Below are 21,212 nucleotides of genomic sequence, written 5' to 3' on the forward strand. Positions count from 1 at the left end.
CGAAAAGGCAAGGCCTCCTGCTTGGGAGCCTCCTAACTACTCCTGGTCGTCGGCGGCCTCCACGTACTAGTAGGCATCAACGGTGGCATCTGGCTCCTGGGCTCCGACATCTGGTTGCAGCAACCGGAAAGAAGAAGAAAGGGGGGAAAGGGGTAGCAAAGCAACCGTGAGTACTCATCCAAAGTACTCGCAAGCAAGGATCTACACTACATATGCAACATTATCAAAGGAAGGCTGTATATGTGGACTGGGCTGCAGAAATGCCAGAATAGAGAGAAGGCCTAGTCCTATCGAAGACTAGCAACTTCTGGAAACCACCATCTTGCAGCAACAGGAGGGAGTAGAGTAGCATAAAGTAAAGTAGTCGTAGTGTTATCAACCTCGGCCAGAGATCCTTTCTCGACTCCCTGCGAGAAAGCAACCCCAGAGCCATACTATCCATTTCTCATCACAATCCATTTCTCATCACAAGCATCTAGTTCTAGTTGTATCGATCGGGATACAACTCCAAGTGTCCGTTACCGTAGGACAGGCTATCGATAGATGTTTTCTTCCCTGCAGGGGTGCACCAACTTACCCACCACGCTCGATTGACTCCGGCCGGACACACTTTCCTGGGTCATGCCCGGCCTCGGCCAAACAATACACCGCAACCCGACCTAGGCTTAATAGAGAGGTCAGCACGCCGTACTAAACCTATGCCCCCAGGGGTCATGGGCCATCTCCCCGGGAACTCCTGCACATTGCGAACGCGGCCGGTGAGCAGACCTAGCTACCTCCTTCAACAAGGCAGGTGCTTACGCAGTCCAACCCGGCGCGCGCCGCTCAGTCGCCAACGTCTATTAAGCTTCGGCTGATGTATACGACGCAAAACACCCATACTATGCCCACGTGATGGTTAGTGCTATCAGGCCAGAGGCCCCTCGGATCAAATATCCAAATTGTAGTGGATTAGGAGCACGCGGTAACAAGCAGAGACTCACGAAAGATGTGACCCCGTTGCCCCGTCTCGAGGACTTGCAGCAAGGGCTAGGAATGCCCGGCCACGCCTCATAATTATCTCGCGGGCACCCTCCAGGTCAACCCGACTCCTCATCACTCGCAAATATGCTCGCGCGGGTACCCTTTGGGGCTGACCCGTCTTTAGTAACAGGGTTCAGTGTAAATTCATAGTAACCATAGTAACTGTGTGTCCAAACATCAAGGGGAAAACCCGAGGAATCACCCCCGGTGTATTCCACTTGATGTAATCATCAAGGTGAACGTAAGAGGAACCACACCCGAGGTTCACACTTGAGGGGTTGCACGATAGAGTCGTATCGAAAGTGGTCAAGGCGGAATCACCCCGATGACCACGATCGAATAGCTACACTACAGGGTTAACATCAGAAGTGATGTAGAGGTCTCACCCCCGGCACTCGATAGTAGCCCAGTAGTGTCGAGAAACTAAGGGGAAAGTGATGCGGGGTCGGGGCCTGGTTTCGATCCCGTTGATCGGGTCTTCGACGATGAAGTAGGGGCAACAAGGATAAGGTGGGGGTCACTTATGGATCACTAACCAACCTATACTAAGCAGTTTAGGATAAGTAGGTAAGGTACAATGAGCAGGTTACCAAAAGTAGGCTATGCATCAGAATAGGAGCAAACAATAACAGTAGCAAAATCTAATGCAAGCATGAGAGAATGGAATGGGCGATATCGGGATGATCAAAGGGGGGGCTTGCCTGGTTGCACTGGCAAGGAGGGGTCGTCGGTGACGTAGTCGATCATAGGGGTGGCATCGGTCTCGGGGTCTATCGGAGAGAAGAGGGGGAAGAAACAATAAATATAAAGCAAGCATAGCATCACAAAGCATAACATGGCAATATGTTGTGCCGGGTGTGACCTAACGTATGGCTACACGATAAAGGTGAAGGGGGAATTCAACCGGGAATGTATTCCCGGTTCCGCACCTGTATCAAACAGATGACCGGAGGGGGAATGTTCCATGTTCAGCATGCTAGGGGCATGTGGCAGATGAACGGACCTCGTATTCGGATTCGTTGGATTTTTCTGAGCAACTTTCATGTAGAAAACATTTTCATCGGAGTTACGGTTTATTTTCTATGAATTTTCAAAGATTAAACCATTTTCTAGAATTAACTAAATTAACAGAAATGAAAATATGACGTCAACAGTCAACAGTCCGGTTGACTGGTCAAAACTGACATGGGGGACCCACCTGTCATAGACAGTGGGTTAAATAGAGTTCAAACTAATCTAAATTTAGTTTAGTAAAACTACTGGGCCCACCTGTCAGTATCTAATTAAGCTAATTAATTTATTTTAAAATCCTTTAGCTAATTAGTGGAGGTGGGGCCCATTTGTCAGCAGCTGGGCTGGTCCAGTCAGCAGTTGACCCGGTCAACAGGTCAACAGGACCCACTGGTCAGTGGCACGGCGGGCCCCAGCAGTCAGTCCAGGTCAGCGGGGGCCGGCGACCCGCCGGAATCACGCCGGCGAGCGCGTTCGCGGCGGCCCGAGGACGGGCACCGGTCGGAAACCGCGCACAGGCCACCGTTTTGGTCGCGGTTGGGTGCATTGGAACGGTGAGTCGACGGCGCGTCGACTGGCGGTGGTCGGAGTGGCTGAAACGACCGGAAACGAGCGGCACGACCTCGTCGGCGACGAGCTTGTTCGGGAGCTCTACGGAGAGACCATTTCGGCGCGCGAACGAACGAAGTAAAGAGCATAGGCGGGTGCTACGCAGTGCGGCGAATCTAACGGGCACCCGCCCGTGACCATAAGGTCACCGGAGACTCGCCGACGACGAGCCCCGCGGCGCTACGTTCGGGCGCGCGTGGAAAAGGTAGCTAGGATACGCGCTAGGGCCAGTAGGGAGTGGGGAAGGAAGAGGAGCTCACCGGGAAGGCACAAGTAGCAGCAGCAGTCGCCGAAGATGACGGAGTTCGCCGGCGACAATGGCGGAAGGGGACGGCTGGCACCGCTCGCTGTGGAGCTCTCCGGCTCCAACGAGGGGCGCCAGACAATGCATCTCTTCGCGGCGGAGCGCTACAGCATGATGGCTCGGCTCGGAGACGACGGGGACCGCGAGGACGACGGTGTGCAGCGGCAGGTGCGTTCGGGCGGTGGATCTGAGAAGGAGGCGAGCAGGCGGATCTGGTGGGGAGAGGGAGAGACAGAGAGGACGAGGGGGGAGTGGGAGAAGGGCCCGAGGCGCCGGGGGGCGTGGAGGCCTTATCCTCCTCGACGCCAGCGAGCGGGTGCGGTGGGGCGCGCTCAGGGCGCGCACCGGGTCGGTGGAACAGGAGGGAGGCGCAGTGCGGGGAGCTGGGCCGGCTGGGCTGGTTGAGGTCCAGGGGGGCAGGGGGCGGTGGGCCGTCCGGCTGGCCGAGGTGGGCCGAGGCCCAAGGGGAGGCCAGGGCTCTCCCACCCCTTCTTCTTTCCTTTTCCTTTTTCTTTTCTTTTTTAAAGCTTTTCTGTTTTACCTATTTTAGGCCACTTAGACATTTTGCAAAAATGTTGGTTCACCACCAATATTACCAGAAGAATATGTTCCACATGATGAACATTCTAGTTTTCATGTCTGAGCATTTTTGAATTACACACATAAATTCAAATTGAATTCAACTGGAATTTGAAATGGAATATTGATCAAAGTGACCAAGCACTGCTATAGCAAAATGATTAGCTTGATCTCAGGGATTACTGTAGCATCATTACACCGGGGTGTTACAATCTCGTCAAGTTCTTTTCATCTTATCAAGTTTTGCTCCTCTTGTCAACCGCAGAGCTGTCCGAATTCTATCATTCTTGTTCCTTGGCTATCGTGTTATACTGGTGTGGTTTCATATTCTCTTTGGTTCGTTAAGCTCTTATTTCATGTCTTTCAACCTACAAGGTTCTCATAATGTTCCTTGTTCCTCTCATGTAACGGAGTGTTTTCAACTTCATTCATCTCCGGTGTATTCTTTCCTTGAAATTGTTTAACCTCTCAAGGTTCGTGGTTTCACTCGTTTGTCAAAGAAGCAATTTTTTTACCTCTTCCTCTTCCGCTTTTCTCCGGTGCCATCCCTAGATCTCGGGGAGAGATCTCTTGTAAGTGGAGGAGAGTTGTAACACCCCAAGACCCACGCTCCAGACGCCTTCCATGTTTTACTTTGTTGCTGTGTTATTTATTTGTTTGTTGCATTTCATCATGTCATCATGAGCATTGCATCCACATGTTTTCATAAAATTTGCATCCGTTCGTAATGGCCAGTTCTTCTTTGTCCCAGTTCGCCTTTATCAGACCAACTGGGTTTTAGATTCCCTCTTGTCAAACCACCTAACCCTTCTTTGCACCGTGCATCAACCTCTCGAGCACGTCCGAAACTGTCCCGAACTCGAACTTCTCAGTCTTCACCATTGTATCCGGATCATCCTCAAACATCCCTAAAATATCTTTGGTTCGTTGTTTAGACGTCCTAGCATATTTCCGGGACCTTCCAATTAAAATCGAAGGGACCAAATGCCCTTACCAAAAATCCACTTGCTATATATAACATCACCACCTACCAAATCAACCCAACCCTAATTTCTAGAAGGTTTTTCCCCATCACTGCCGCGGCAGCTGCCGCCGCCCGGTCTTGATCCACCTTGGGATCCCCTTCTCCTTGTTTTCCTCCACCCACCAACAGGAGCCTGGGCTCCTTCTCCCCGACCCCGAGCACTCGATCCACCTCGCCCGTGCCTCCTCCTCCAAATCCGATCGGGAAAGGAGCTCCCGATCTGAAGCTTCCTGGCGCCCACGGTCCAGCGCACTCGTGCCCAAGGCCTCACCTCTTCCTCCTCTACCCGACGCCTACCGTTCCCGCCATGGATTTGGAGCTCACCTCTGCTTCTGATCCGCGCCGCCCCAGGAACCGATGATGCCGGAGCCCCTCCTCACCTCGCCACCTTCTTCGCGGGAGCCGCCTCGCCTCCCTGTGCTCCCTCCTCGTCGCGCGCCCACGGGACGCGCCCGTCCCGAGCTCCTGCTCGGTCCCCGATGCGGTGCCGCCAAGTCCTCTCCTCCACCAGTACCACCAGGCCGCGCCACACTGTCGTCTCCTTCCTCCGTTTCTTCCCTTCCCTCCGGTTCCCTCTCTCCCTCACGATCTCTCCTCTCTGTTTCTCTGAACAGGAGTTCAGCTCACCACCGACCGGAGCCGCTGGAGCTGAGCCGCCGTCGTCCTGCTTGACCCCACCGTCCAGATCCGCTCCGTGCCGCCCCATTCTGTCGTTCCCCGACGTCCCTGCACCTTCAAGCGCCGCCGCCGCAGCAAGTCCATCGCGTCAGCCTCTGCTTCCGCTTCAACGAGCAGCAGCAGCTCGTGCGTCATTACGTTGACCGCGTCAACCCGCCACCTGGGCCACGGGCCCGCTGCCTCGCTTGCCTCCGCCCTGAGCCGCGCCCAGGATCCAGTGCGCCCCAGCCGGCCTCCTTCTCCACCGAACTGGGCTTGGCCCATGGTGAGCTCCCTAGCGCCCCTCCTTTCTTCTTCCTCCTGTTGGGCCAGCCTACAGATTCGGCCCGCATGTGTTTTTTCCCCTTCTACAACTTTAGCATTTATCCAGAGTTTACAGATTTGCAGAAAACACCCTCATGTTCATGCATATAATATTTAATTAACCATGCATCGGATTAAAACAAATTATATATGTAAAATGCTTAGAATTTGATCTAGTTTCATAATATGCTACTTTCAACCATGTTTGAAATGTTAAACTTGCAGTTTGTTTAATTTTGCATAAGTGCTATGTTAAAATGATTTATTTCTTAACTAATTAACCGTAGCTCCGAATTTAATAAACTTTATATGTAAATGGGGTGGAATAATGCTTAGATCAACTTGGTGCACTTTGTTTTACTATTTAACAATATTAAAATATGATTTAGGGCAGAACTGTAACAAATTCAAAATATGCAAACGGGGATTTTCTGGAATTGTTGTTTGTTGTTCCGGACTCATTTAAACTTGCCTAGATAAGTAGTTTTAATATGCTTCACCCCTTGCCATGTTTAATAACATTTAATATTATTTGGTACATAAACGAGAGAGAACTACATAATTGATGTGGTGTTTCGTCAATATGCAACTCGTTGCATATTAAGCTCCACTTAATTTGTAGTATTGTTTGTGCACTTTGTCATGCCATGCCTCATTAAACCGGACATGCATCATACTTGATTTTGCATCATGGCATGCTTATGTGATGGTCGTTTATCATATTGTTTGCTTCTTTTTGGTTGTGCTTCTCCTTGATAGTTCCGGTTACGTTGCGATTGTGAGGATTCGTTTGACTACGTTGCTTCGTCTACTTCTTGGACTTGGTCTTCTTCCTAGCGGGATTGCAGGCAAGATGATCATTACCATCGATATCACTTCTATCTTTGCTTGCTAGATGTTTCGTTCTATCGCTATGTCGTGCTACCTACCACTTGTTTATCATGCCTCCCATATTGCCATGTCAACCCCTAACCCACCTTTCTAGCAAACCGTTGTTTGGCTATGTTACTGATTTTGCTCAGCCCTGTTATAGTGTTGCTAGTTACAGGTGCCTTGGAGGTTATTCCATGTTGGAACATGGATTTGTTGGGATATCACAATTTCTCTTATTTTAATTAATGCATCTATATACTTGGCAAAGGGTGGAATGCTTGGCCTTTTGCTCGCTGTTTTGTTCCACTCTTGCCGTCCTAGTTTTCGTCATACTGGTGTTATGTTCCTTGATTTTGTGTTCCTTATGCGGTTGGGGTTATGGGCCCTCTTTGACAGTTCGCTTTGAATAAAACTCCTCCAGCAAGGCCCAATCTTGGTTTTAACATTTGCTTAACAACCCCCTAACATTTTTCCCTTGGGAGTTGCAAACCCGAGGGTCATCTTTATTTAACCCCCGGGCCATCCCACCCGGGCGATGTCCGGCGCCCCCTGGGCAACCAGGGTCTATGCCAACCCGATGTCTTGCACATCCGGTGTGCCCTGAGAACGAGATATGTGCAGCTCCTATCGGGATTTGTCGGCACATTCGGGCGGTCTTGCTGGTCTTGTTTTACCATTGCCGAAATGTCTTGTAAACGGTATTCCGAGTCTAATTGGGTTGTTCCAGGAGAAGGAATATCCTTCGTTGATCGTGAGAGCTTGTGATGGGCTAAGTTGGAACACCCCTGCTTGTGATGGTCTCTTTTCGGCGGTGTTCGGTAAGTGAACACGGCTTGGGTTATGTTTAAACATAAGTAGTTCAGGATCACTTGTTGATCACTTCTAGTTTAACGACCGTTGCGTAGCTTCTCATCTTACTCTTGTACTCGTATGTTAGCCACCATATTTGCTTAGCGCTTGCTACAACTCCACCTCATAACCACATCCTACCCATAAGCTTAAATAATCTTGATCTCGTGGGTTTTGAGATTACTGTGTCCTAGTGACTCACAGATACTACCAAAACGGTTTCAGGTGCCGATGATACCAGTGAGGTGATGCTACCGAACTCAAATGGGAGTTCGACGAGGACCTGGGCCATTACTATGTTTCGTTTCCTGATGATCAGTAGTGGAGCCCACTTGGGACGATCGGGGATCTAGCATTTGGGGTTATCTTCTTTTCATTTGGATTTGTCCATAGTCGGACTATGTGTGTACTTTGATGATGTATGAATTATATGATCTTTGTGTGAAGTGGCGATTGTAAGCCAACTCTATTTATCCCTTTCTTGTTCATTACATGGGACTGTGTGAAGATGACCCTTCTTGCGACAAAACCACAATGCCGTTATGCCACTAAGTCGTGCCTCGACACGTGGGAGATATAGCCGGATCGTGGGCGTTACAGGCACCCGCTTGACGTGAGACCCATGCCAAAAATTCTTATAAATACCCAAACCTTCCAAAAGAACCCTAGACAATAAGTTATGCCGCCGCAAGCCTTTGTACCCATGAAAAATCAATCTAGGCTCTCTCTGGCACCCTGCAGGAGGGGGAAATCATGACCAGAGGCCATGGAGGAGGAAACCTGAGGGGGCCATCATCACCATGGAGGCCAAGGACTAGAGGGAGAACCTCTCGCCATCTAAGCGGGAGGCTATGGAGGAGGAAGCACAAGGTGGTGCCGGAGTGCCGTCGGGGGTACCATCGCCGCGATGACCGTCTTCTTCAACATCACCATCTTCATCACCTTCCTCATCTCTTTTAAGCGGCCCACTCTCCCGCACCCCGCTGTAATCCCCTACTTGAACATGGTGCTTTATGCCACATAATATGATCAAATGATGTCTTGCTTCTTATGATATTTTGAATAGATTTCTTTTGTCTTTTGGGTTAATTGATGATCTAGATTGGTTTGAGTTGTATGTTTTATATTGGTGCTGTCCTATGGTGCCCTCCATGCCGTGCACATGTGAGGGATCCCCGCTGTAGGGTTTGCAATGTGTTCATGATTTGCTTATGGTGGGTTGCTAGAGTGACAGAAACTTAAACCCAAGTAAGGCAGTTGTTTGCGTATGGGACTAAAGAGGACTTGATAGTTTAATGATATGGTTGGGTTTTACCTTAAAGATCTTTAGTAGTTGCGGATGCTTGCTAGAGTTCCAATCATAAGTGCATATGATCCAAGTAGAAAAAGTATGTTAGCTTATGCCTCTCCCTCATATAAAATTGCAATAATGATTACCGAGCTTGTTAACAATTGCCTAGGACAATTCCACACACCGATCCATCATTAGTCCGCACTCGCTATTTGTAATATATTCTAACTCTATGATAACAGCACCTATTTTATATTTTGGTTCTCCGATACCATGCAAAGCTATCCTCTTCATACCCACAATGTAGTTTTATTTCTCGTTTCTTGATGGAAGCAAAAGTTTGGTGTACATAGAGTTGTATCTGTGGCAGATAGGACTTGAGAGATTATTTATCTTACCTTTAGCTCCTTGTGGGTTCGACACTCCATACTTATCACTTCCTACTTTGGAAATTGCTACGATGATTCCTTGTACTTGGGGATTAGCAATTGCATGTAAGTGCAGGACTCCTCGAGCTCCCATTGGAGCTCGCGCTCCTCTAGGGAGCGGCGGAGTCACATGATTTTCCTAAACCGTGATTGGCACCATGCAATACTCCTCGTAGCCGGAGGGGCGGTGCTCGCGTCCAGCCTCCTGGGGTACAATCTGGAGCACATGCTCAACCACCTCATGAGCCATGAGGATGCCATGCTCGCGGTCGTGCTGTTGAAGCACATGCTCATGCACCTAAGTGACAAGGATGCGATGTTTGCAGGCATGCTACCGGAGCAGTCGCTTGTCCACGTCAAGAGCGGCGGTGATGTGATGTTCGCGGGCGTGCTCTCGTCCACATCGAGAGTGGCGATGATGCGATGCTCGTGGGCATGCTGCTGGAGAACATGCTCGTCCACATTGCGAGCGGTGAGGATGCGATGCGCCTCCTCGTGACCGACCAGGGCATGCTGCTGGAGCACAGCTACCCCTCGTGGCCGACGAGGACGTGCTCCACCTTGGCGATGTTGGAGACTCCATCCTCTTCCCAGGCCGCGGCGCCGTCCACTTCGGCAATGGCTACATGCTCCGGTGGGTGATGTGTCCGTATGGGAGCTTCGAGCTACAGCACCAATGGGGGCAGGGGTTGACCTTTTCGTGGTTTCACATGGTCTGATGAGAAAAATAGAATCTCAAGTAGCATAATATGTTGGAACGTGTCGAGGAAGGCTGGCAGGAGCAGTACGACAAACATCACATGCGCACTATATTTTGAGAAGGGCTTAATGCAATTTGTGTGAAATGGGTCCGTGTGGATGTACGAGTAGTACATCCATATTATTGACATTCATGTATGCAACAAACATTTGTGTGCATGATTTCACCCTATTTTCATATTTTGTTTGGGAGTGGATTTGATTTTTGTAATTGGAGCTCATTTTTGTAGTTGGTTTCAATTTAGACTATCCATGTATTATTGTGAGAGATAGATATAGAGAGAATATTTGTGTGACAAAGAGGCGGGCAGGGGTAGCGATACCTAATGAGAGAGGGGCATAAGCGTGTTCGAGAAGACTATGTGTGTCGTAGAGAGAGGAGTGTCTGAAAGGGAGAGAGAGGGTGTGCACATGTGCGTGCATGTGTTAGAGAGAGAGGGGGAGAGAGAGAGATAGGTGCGTGTAACGTCGGGATCGACAAGGTTACGAGGTTGGGATATGGAGAGCGATAGTGTGTGTGTGCGATGAAGGGACACACAGACAATGTCTGTTTTCCTGTGAGAGAGCTAGATAGACCTCGACAACACGACTGGCTTGGGGGGTGTAAGGTTATGTGTGGTAGAAAGAGATAGTAGAGAGAGATGAATTCTTATTTGTTGTAGGGAGACCTAACTACAGAGACGGGAGTAGCAAGAACAAGAGAATGGAAGTGTGCCTTATTTTCATGGGATGGGAGAGATAAAGAGACACACATTGTGTGGAGAGGTGTGTGTGTTTCGAGAGAGAGAGGGAGGCATGGACCTGGATAATTAGATGGGTGCTCATGTGTATGTTATAAGGAAGGAATTGTCTAGGTGGTAGTCTTATGATGGTGACCCAATCTTTCTAAAAAGGATGTAATTTGTCTAAACATAATAGTCTATAAAGGATGGAAGAAGAATTTGTACTTATGATGGACACACATAACAGCAATCTGTGTAAACATGACAGTCTGTAAAGGATGCAAGAAGAATTCGTACTTATTTAACTCCAAAAATTCTGAAAAATTACCACACTGTAGAAAATTTATCATAGCTTAATGTGTACAAATTTAAAGATTTTATAATGTTCTCAGTTTTCAGACAATATAGACTTGCAATAATAGAAAATATACAAAACATTATTATAAATAACATCAAGAAAATCTCAAAAAATAAATAAAATGATGCTCCAAGAAAAATACATATCATGTGACGAATAAAAATATAGCTCCAAGTGAGGTTACCGATAATGTTGAAGACAAAAGAGGGGATGCCTTCCGGGGCATCCCCATTCTAGGACGCTTGGGTCTTCCTTGAATATTACCTTGGGGTGCCTTGGGAATCCCCAACCTTAGGGTCTTGCCACTTCTTATTCTCCTCATATCAATATATCATCCAAAACCTGAAAACTTCAATCACACAAAGCTTAACCGAACATCGTGAGATATGTTAGTATGATAAAGAGCAAATCATTCACTTTGGTACTGTCGAGACAAGGTTCATAATTGTTCTCCCACAATACCTAATGTACCCTACAATTTATACAATGTATGGAAATTTGCTTTGGCTCATAGGTGTATATGCACCCATTGTCCAAATACACATTTTGAAAATTTAAAAAATTATGAGGAAAAATCCCACATGTAAGTCCGGACATTATAAGTGCGTGCACAAAGTTTTGGTCAAACGGACATTCTTTCTGGCTTATGTAGAAAAATGTATTTTTTTATTCTTGATTACAGCTATTCACAAGGATTTTTTTGTCTTTTTCTACATGCCACAAAAAATGTATTTTTCCACCAAAACTTTATGCACGCGTAAAAATTTCAGAATTTGATCACATGCTAGTGAATTATGGTAATTCCAGAACTGGGCAAAGAAGTTTCTGTTTTTGCACAGAATCTAGTCAACTTTCATCCGCACTATCCCAAAGGCTTTAGTTGGTACTTTATTGAAACAAAAGCTATAAAAATAATTATTATAGTAGCTTAATCATGTGAACACACAAAAATAGTAGGTGTAGATATTGGGTTGTCTCACAACAACCGCTTTTCTTTAATGCCTTTTAGCTAGGCAGGATGATTTCAATGATGCTCACATAAAAGTAAAGAACTGAAACATAATGGGAGCATCATGAAGCATATGACTAGCACATTTAATCCTAACCCACTTCCTATGCATGGGAATTTTGTGAGCAAAACAATTTATGGGAGCAAGAATCAACTAGCATAGCAAGGCAAACAAAGAATTACTTCAAAAATTTCAACACATAGTGGGGAAACATGATATTATTGAGATATGTAGAAGCATATATTCCTCTCTCATAACAATTTTCAATAGAATCATGAATGAATTCAACAATATATCTATAACATAAAGCATTCTTTTCATGATCCACAAGCATAGAAATTTCATTTCTCTCCACATATGCAAATTTATTCTCATCAATAGTAGTGGGAGAGAACTCAACAAAATAACTATCATGAGAAGCTTGATTGACATTATCAAATTGAACATTAAAATCATGATGAAAATTTTCATGGTTATCATTATTCTTTATAGCATACATATCATCACCATAATCCTCATATATATCAACTTTGCTGTCATAATCAATTGAAACCTCTTTTGAAATATTGGAATCATCATTAAATAAAGTCATGAGCTCTCCAGATCTACTTCAATAATTACTACTATAAGATTCAACACCCTCCAAAAAAGTGGGATCATTACTTCCTAGAGTTGACACTCTTCCAGACCCACTTTCATTATTATAATCATCATAAATATGAGGCATGCAATCATCATAACAAATATTCTAATCAAAACTTCAGGGACTAAAAATATCATCTTCATAAGACATAACATCCCCAAGCTTATGGCTTTGCATATCATTAGCATCATGGATATTGAAGGAATTCATACTAGCAACATTGCAACCATGAATATCATTAATGTCTTTTATACCAAACATTTTATCGAATTCTTCTTCTATCAACTGAGCACAATTACGATCCATCATTTTCAAGCCAGATATCAGCTCCATTTTTTAGTTTTCTTTTATAAACCAAACTAGTGATAAAACAAGAAACTAAAAGATTTAATTGCAAGAAAGTCTCTCTTAGACAACCCTGCAATCAAATATAAGAAATCTCTTGTCTCCCCAACTGTAGCGCACAAGATGCAATTCTATCCCAATCATGTGATGAACTCATGATTGGGGCACAACCGCATTCCGAGTGCATAGCAAGGTGGATATCATTACAACATACCATGTACTGAATAGATGAGAATATAAGGTAAAGGCTTACACTCGCCACAAGCTACAACATGAATACAACAGTTCATCAATACATAGCAATCATCATACAGAAGAGCGAGATCCGACTACGGATGAAACCAAACAAAAAATAAGAACGACATCCACCCTGCTAGCCCAGGCTCCCGACCCGGAACCTATCCCTTGAACAAAGAAGAAGAAGAAGAAGAACTCCAAAAGCAATCAAGCATCGCTCTCACGTCAGAGCATCACTTTTCCTGTACCTGCATATGTCGTTGTAGTAATCTGTGATCCACGAGGACTCAGCAATCCCATTACCATGGGTATCAAGACTAGCAAAGCTTAATGGGAATATAATGGATAAGTGGTGAGGTTGCAGCAAGTGGCTAAGCATTGTATGGTGGCTAAGTTACGAGTACAAGAATAAGATGAGAAACTACGCAAACGATCGCAAACTAGTAATGATCAAGAAGTGATCCTGAATTACTAACGTTCAAACATTACCCAACCGTGTTCTCTTCTCGAACGCACCTGAAAAGAGACAGTCACGGTTACGCACGCTGTAGGTGTATTTTAATTGAGTTTAGTTCAAGTCCTCTATAACCAGATATTAACAAATTCCCATCTGCCACATAACCGTGGGCAAGGCTCTCAAAAGTTTAAACCCTGCAGGGGTGTCCCAACTTAGCCCATGACAAGCTCACGATCCGCGGAGACAATCCTCCATCGCGGGACCCTCCGATCAGACTCGGAATCCCAGTGCACAAGACATTTCGACAATGGTAAAACAAGTCCAGCAAGACCTCCCGGCGTGCCGACACCCTGATAGTAGCCGCGCGTATCTCGTCTCAGGCCACAACCGGATGGGACAACCTACGAGTGAAACCAGCCCTCGAGTTTCCCCAAGGTGGCCCCGCAGGCTGCCCGTTTGGGACCAACACCATCAGCATTGGCCCCCCTGTATTAGGTTGAATAACGAACCTCGGGTACCGCTAACTCCCGATGGGTCAAATTTATTATGATGTTTAGTTATTAGGTTGGGAAAATGTTAAAACCAATGTTGGACCTTGCTGGAAGAGTTTTATTCAAAGCGAACTGTCAAGAGGGGCCCATAAACCCTCACCATGTTAGGGACGCAAAATCAAGGAACATAATACCGGTATGACAGAAACTAAGGCGGCAAGAGTGGAACAAAACAACAGGCAAAAGGTCGAGCCTTCCACCCTTTACCAAGTATATATGTGCATTAATTAAATAAGAGATATTGTGATATCCATGATATCCATGTCCCAACATGGAACAACCAGAAACTGCACCTGCAACTAGCAATGCTATAAGAGGGGCTGAGCAAAGCGGTAACATAGCCAAACAACGGTTTGCTAGGATGGTGGAAAAGGTTAGAGGATGACATGGCAAGTTGGGAGGCTTGATAAACATTTGGTAGGTAGCGCGACATAGCGATAGCATCGAGACTACCAGCATAGCAAAGATAGTAGTGAGATCCAAGGTGACGGTCATCTTGCATGAAATCCCGCTAGGAAGAAGACCGAATCCATGAAGAAGATGAACGGGCGTAGTCGAACGAATCCTCACAATCGCAATGATACCAGAACTATCGAGAAGACGCACAACCGGAAAGAAGCAAACAACATAGTAAACAACCATCACATAAGCATGGCATGATGCACAACCAAGTGTGATGCATGTCCGGTTTAATGAGTCATGGCATGGCAAAGTGAAACAAACAATTCTACAAATTAAGTGGAGCTCAATATGCAACGAGTTCATATTGACGAAACACCACATCCAAGTTATTTATTTTGCTCTCGTTTAGGAACAAGACAAGATTAAATGTTGGTTAACATGGCAAGAGGTGAAGCATAATTAAGCTACCTATCTAGGCAGGTTTAAATGAGGCCGGAAACAACAAACAACAATTCCAAAAAAACAATATGCATATTTACAAAATTGGTACTGTTGTTCCCTAAACCATATTTTAGAGTTGTTAAACATGCAAAGTGAGTGCACCATGTTACTCTATGCATTTTTTAGACAAGTTACACATAAAGTTTATTTAATTCGGAGTTACGGTTAATTAGATATGAATGATACCATTTTAACATGTCAATTATGCAAACTAATGCAAACATCAAGTTTAAGCATTTTAAACATAGATGAAAGTTGCAAATTATGAAACTATATGAAATTCCAAGCATTTTACATGTTTAAATCATTTTAATCCGATGCAGGGTTGTGGAGTTATTAAATGCATGAAGATGAGGGTTTTTCTGTAAAACTGCAGTCTCTGGAAATTAGACAAATTCGCAGATGCTGAAAAAAACATACGCGGGCCGAATCTAGAGCAGAGGCCGAACAGTGCAGAGGGTGGGGTGTCTCACCATGGGCCAAGCCCAGGTCGGTGGAGAGAGAGGCCGGCAAGGGGGCACGCTGGGCCGGCCTGCCTGTGGCCCACGCAGCCGCTGTAGCTGGGCCAGGGGCACTGTGCGAGTCAAGGTGAGCGGCGACAAGCGTGTGCGCGAAGAAGAGGCTCGCGACGCGGTTCCATGAAGCAGAGGCAGCGAGACTTGCAGCAGCAACGGCAAGACATGGCAGCAGGGCGAAGCAGAAGACGCTGGCGCACGGGCAACGCACGAGAAGGCGGCGCCGGACTTGGCGGGTCAAGCAGAGGGACTTGGCGCCACAGTGGAGAAGCTTCAGGGCCGCGGCTTGGCGACTCCGGCGAAGAGGCGCGGGAAGAAGACAGCGGCTTGGGCGCCAGACGTGCAGCCGTCGGGGAGCCATGGGGACTCAGGTTGGCGACTCCTGTCCATGGCGTCGGGGTAGAGCTCTTTGGTTCTTGCGGAACAGGAGAAAGGTGAGATAGAGATTAGAGAAAAGGAGGGAGAGAGACAAAGCGGGAGGGCAGAAGAAAGGAGCAGGGGCGCGACAGGTGCTCATCTTGTTGGCTGCTGGTGGTGGTTGCCGGCGACGAGGTTCGTCGGGGGCCGCGGGGTCGCGAGGTTGGAGGAGCTCGGGCCTCGGGAGCGCTCCACGAGGTGGATCGAGCGCGGCTGTGCTGGGAGGCTGGATCGGGGCTGCTCGATCAGACGAACTGGGGGCACATTGGATGCCGATCTGACGGCTCCAGATGGGTGGATGGTTGGTGGATCTGGGGAGGTGGCTGGCTGTGCGTGGGTTGGTGAGGAGGGGATCTGGGAGGATCCCAAGGGAGAGAGTGGTGGCAGCTGCTACCTCTTGAGCACTGCGTTGCTTTTCCCTTGAAGAGGAAAGGGTGATGGAGTAAGTAGCGTAAGTATTTCCCTCAGTTTTTGAGAACCAAGGTATCAATCCAGTAGGAGATCACGCTCACGTCCCATGCACCTACACAAACAAATAAGAATCTTGCAACCAACGCGATAAACGGGTTGTCAATCCCTTCATGGCCACTTGCAAAAGTGAGATCTGATAGAGATGATAAGATAATATTTTAGGTATTTTTATGATAAAGACTAAAAGTAAAGAAAGCAAAATAAACGGTAATAGAAATAGCTTGTTGACGGGAGATTAATATGATGGAGAATAGACCCGGGGGCCATAGGTTTCACTAGTGGCTCCTCTCATGAGCATAAGTATTACGGTGGGTGAACACATTACTGTCGAGCAATTGATAGAATTGAGCATAGTTATGTGAATATCTAGGTATGATCATGTATATAGGCATCACGTCCGTTACAAGTAGACCGACTCCTGCCTGCATCTACTACTATTACTCCACACATCGACTGCTATCCGGCATGCATCTAGAGTATTAAGTTCAGAAGAACAGAGTAACGCTTTAAGCAAGATGACATGATGTAGAGGGATAAACTCATGCAATATGATATAAACCCGATCTTTTTATCCTCGATGGCAACAATACAATACGTGTCGTTTCCCCTACTGTCACTGGGATCGAGCACCGCAAGATTGAACCCAAAGCTAAGCACTCCTCCCATTGCAAGAAAGATCAATCTAGTAGGCCAAACCAAACTGATAATTCGAAGAGACTTGCAAAGATAACCAATCATACATAAAAGAATTCAGAGGAGATTCAAATATTGTTCATAGATAATCTTGATCATAAACCCACAATTCATTGGATCTCGACAAACACACCGCGAAAGAAGATTACATTGAATAGATCTCCAAGAGAATCGAGGAGAACTTTGTATTGAGATCCAAAGAGAGAGAAGAAGCCATCTAGCTAATAACTATGGACCCGAAGGTCTGAGGTAAACTACTCACACATCATCGGAGAGGCTATGGTGTTGATGTAGAAGCCCTCCGTGATCAATGCCCCCTCCGGCGGAGTGCCGGAAAAGGACCCAAGATGGGATCTCACGGGTACAGAAGCTTGCGGCGGTGGAAATAGGGTTTTGGCTCCGTGTCTGATGAATTCGGGGTACGTAGGTATATATAGGAGGAAGAAGTAGGTCGGTGGAGCTACGAGGGGCCCACGAGGGAGGAGGGCGCGCCCGGGGGGTAGGCGCGCCCCCTGCCTTGTGGCCTCCTCGTTGATTGCTTGACGTCCACTCCAAGTCCTCTGGATCATATTTGTTTAGAAAATCACGTTCCCGAAGGTTTCATTCCGTTTGGACTCCGTTTGATATTCCTTTCCTTTGAAGCACTGAAATAGGCAAAAAAATGCAATTTGGTTGGGCCTCCGGTTAATAGGTTAGTCCCAAAAATAATATAAAAGTGTAATAAAGCCCATTGAACATCCAAAACAGATAATATAATAGCATGGAATAATCAATAATTATAGATACGTTGGAGACGTATCAAGCATCCCCAAGCTTAATTCCTGCTCGTCCTCGAGTAGGTAAATGATAAAAACAGAATTTTTGATGTGGAATGCTACCTAGCATATTCCTCAATGTAATTTTCTCTATTATGGCATGAATGTTTAGATCCGAAAGATTCAAGATAAAAGTTTAATATTGACATGAAAATAATAATACTTCAAGCATACTAACAAAGCAATCATGTCTTCTCAAAATAACATGGCCAAAGAAAGTTATCCCTACAAAATCATATAGTCTGGCTATGCTCTATCTTCATCACATAAAGTATTTAATCATGCACAACCCCGATGACAAGCCAAGAAATTGTTTCATACTTTTGATGTTCTCAAACTTTTTCAATCTTCATGCAATAAATGAGCGTGAGCCATGGACATAGCACCATATGTGGAATAGAATGGTGGTTGTGGAGAAGACAAAAAGAAGAAGATAGTCTCACATCAACTAGGCGTATCAACGGGCTATGGAGATGCCCATTAATAGATATCAATGTGAGGGAGTAGGGATTGCCATGCAACAGATGCACTAGAGCTATAAGTGTATGAAAGCTCAACAAAAGAAACTAAGTGGGTGTGCATCCAACTCGCTTGCTCACGAAGACCTAGGACATTTTTGAGGAAGCCCATCATTGGAATATACAAGCCAAGTTCTATAATGTAAAATTCCCACTAGCATACGAAAGTGACAACATAGGAGACTCTCTATCATGAAGATCATGGTGCTACTTTGAAGCATAAGTGTGGTAAAAGGATAGTAACATTGCCCCTTCTCTCTTTTTCTCTCATTTTTTATTTGGGCCTTTTCTCTTTTTTTATGGCCTCTTTTTTTTCGTCCGGAGTCTCATCCCGACTTGTGGGGGAATCATAGTCTCCATCATCCTTTCCTCACTTGGGGCAATGCTCTAATAGTGATGATCATCACACTTATATTTACTTACAACTCAAGAATTACAACTCAATACTTAGAACAAAATATGACTCTATGTGAATGCCTCCGGCGAGGTACCGGGATATGCAATGAATCAAGAGAGACATGTATGAAAGAATTATGAAGGTGGCTTTGCCACAAATACGATGTCAACTACATGATCATGCAAAGCAATATGACAATGACGAAGCGTGTCATAATAAACGGAACGATGGTAAGTTGCATGGCAATATATCTCGGAATGGCAATGGAAATGCCATAATAGGTAGGTATGGTGGCTGTTTTGAGGAAGGTAATGGTGGGTGTATGGTACCGGCAAAAGTTGCGCGATACTAGAGAGGCTAGCAATGGTGGAAGGGTGAGAGTGCGTATAATCCATGGACTCAACATTAGTCATAAAGAACTCACATACTTATTGCAAAAATCTATTAGTTATCGAAACGAAGTACTACACGCATGCTCCTAGGGGGATAGATTGGTAGGAAAAGACCATGGCTCGTCCCCGACCGCCACTCATAAGGAAGAAAATCAATAAATAAATCATGCTCCGACTTCATCACATAACGGTTCACCATACGTGCATGCTACGGGAATCACAAACTTTAGAACAAGTACTTCTCAAATTCACAACTACTCAACTAGCATGACTCTAATATCACCATCTTCATATCTCAAAACAATTATCAAGTATCAAACTTCTCATAATATTCAATGCACTCTATATTGTAGTTTTTATTATACCTATCTTGGATGCTCATAACTTTAGGACTAATTTCACAACTTAAGCAAATTACCATGATGTTTTGTAGGACTATAAAAATAATATAAGTGAACCACGAGAGATCACTAATTTCTATAACATCAAACCACTGCCGTGCTCTAAAAGATATAAGTGAAGCACTAGAGCAAAAACTATATAGCTCAAAAGATATAAGTGAAGCACATAGAGTATTCTAACAAATTCCAAATCATGTGTGTCTCTCTCAAAAGGTGTGTACAGAAAGTATTATTGTGGTAAACTAAAAATCAAAGACTCAAATCATACAAGACGCTCCAAGCAAAACACATATCATGTGGTGAATAAAAATATAGCCCCAAGTAAAGTTACCGATAGACGAAGACGAAGGAGGGGATGCCTTCCGGGGCAACCCCAAGCTTAGGCTTTTGGTTGTCCTTGAATTTTACCTTGGGGTGCCTTGGGCATCCCCAATCTTAGGCTCTTGCCAATCCTTGTTCCATAATCCATCAAATATTTACCCAAAACTTGAAAACTTCACAACACAAAACTTAACAAAAAATCTCGTGAGCTCCGTTAGCGAAAGAAAACAAAACACCACTTCAAGGTACTGTAATGAACTCATTCTTTATTTATATTGGTGTTAAACCTACTGTATTCCAACTTCTCTATGGTTTATAAGCTCTATTACTAGCCATAGATTCATCAAAATATGCAAACAACACACGAAAAATAGAATCTGTCAAAAACAGAACAGTCTGTAGTAATCTGTATCTAACTCAAACTTTTGGAACTCATAAAAATCTACCAAAATAGGACAACCTAGAAATTTTTTTTATTGATCTACTTCAATTGGAATCATTATTTTATCTCGTTCTGGTGATTTTAAACAATTGTTTTCGTGAACAGAAAGTTTCTGGATTTTTCAGCAAGATCAAATAACTATCATCCAAGAAGATCCTATAGGTTTAACTTGGAACAAACACTAATTAAAACATAAAAAACATCTAACCAGAGGCTAGATCAAATATTTATTACTAAACAGAAATAAAAAGCAAGAGACAAAAATAAAATTGGGTTGCCTCCCAACAAGCGCTATCGTTTAACGCCCCTAGCTAGGCATAAAAGCGAGGATAGATCTAAGTATTGCCATCTTTGGTAGGCAATCCATAAGTGGCTCTCATAATAGATTCATAAGGTAATTTAATCTTCTTTCTAGGGAAGTGTTCATGCCTTTCCTTAACGGAAATTGGAATCTAATATTCCCTTCCTTCATATCGATAATTGCACCAATCGTTCTAAGGAAAGTCTACCAAGAATAATAGGACATGAAGGATTGCAATCTATATCAAGAACAATAAAATCTACGGGCACATAGTTCCTATTAGAAACAATAAGAACATCATTAATTCTTCCCATGGGTTTCTTGATAGTGGAATCCGCAAGATGCAAGTTTAAAGAACAATCATTAAAATCACGGAAACCTAGCAAATCACACAAAGTTTTTGGAATGGTGGAAACACTGGCACCCAAATCACACAAAGCATAGCATTCATGATCTTTAATTTTAATTTTAATTGTAGGTTCCCACTCATCATAAAGTTTTCTAGGGATAGAAACTTCCAACTCAAGTTTTTCTTCATAAGATTGCATCAAAGCATCAACGATATGTTTAGT

The 21,212-nt window shown here is 45.0% G+C and overlaps 1 long non-coding RNA gene across 1 annotated transcript; it reads left to right on the forward strand.

Annotated features, from left to right (window-relative positions):
* The first annotated feature begins 4,596 nt into the window (after positions 1-4,596).
* Positions 4,597-7,744, forward strand: LOC141042346 (uncharacterized). Its single transcript, XR_012204736.1, has 4 exons — positions 4,597-5,493; positions 6,291-6,379; positions 7,132-7,222; positions 7,479-7,744. It is a non-coding gene; the product is annotated as an uncharacterized lncRNA (long non-coding RNA).
* Positions 7,745-21,212: the final 13,468 nt, after the last annotated feature.

Source organism: Aegilops tauschii, chromosome 3, assembly GCF_002575655.3.
Source record: "Aegilops tauschii subsp. strangulata cultivar AL8/78 chromosome 3, Aet v6.0, whole genome shotgun sequence".
Classification (NCBI taxonomy): domain Eukaryota; kingdom Viridiplantae; phylum Streptophyta; class Magnoliopsida; order Poales; family Poaceae; genus Aegilops; species Aegilops tauschii.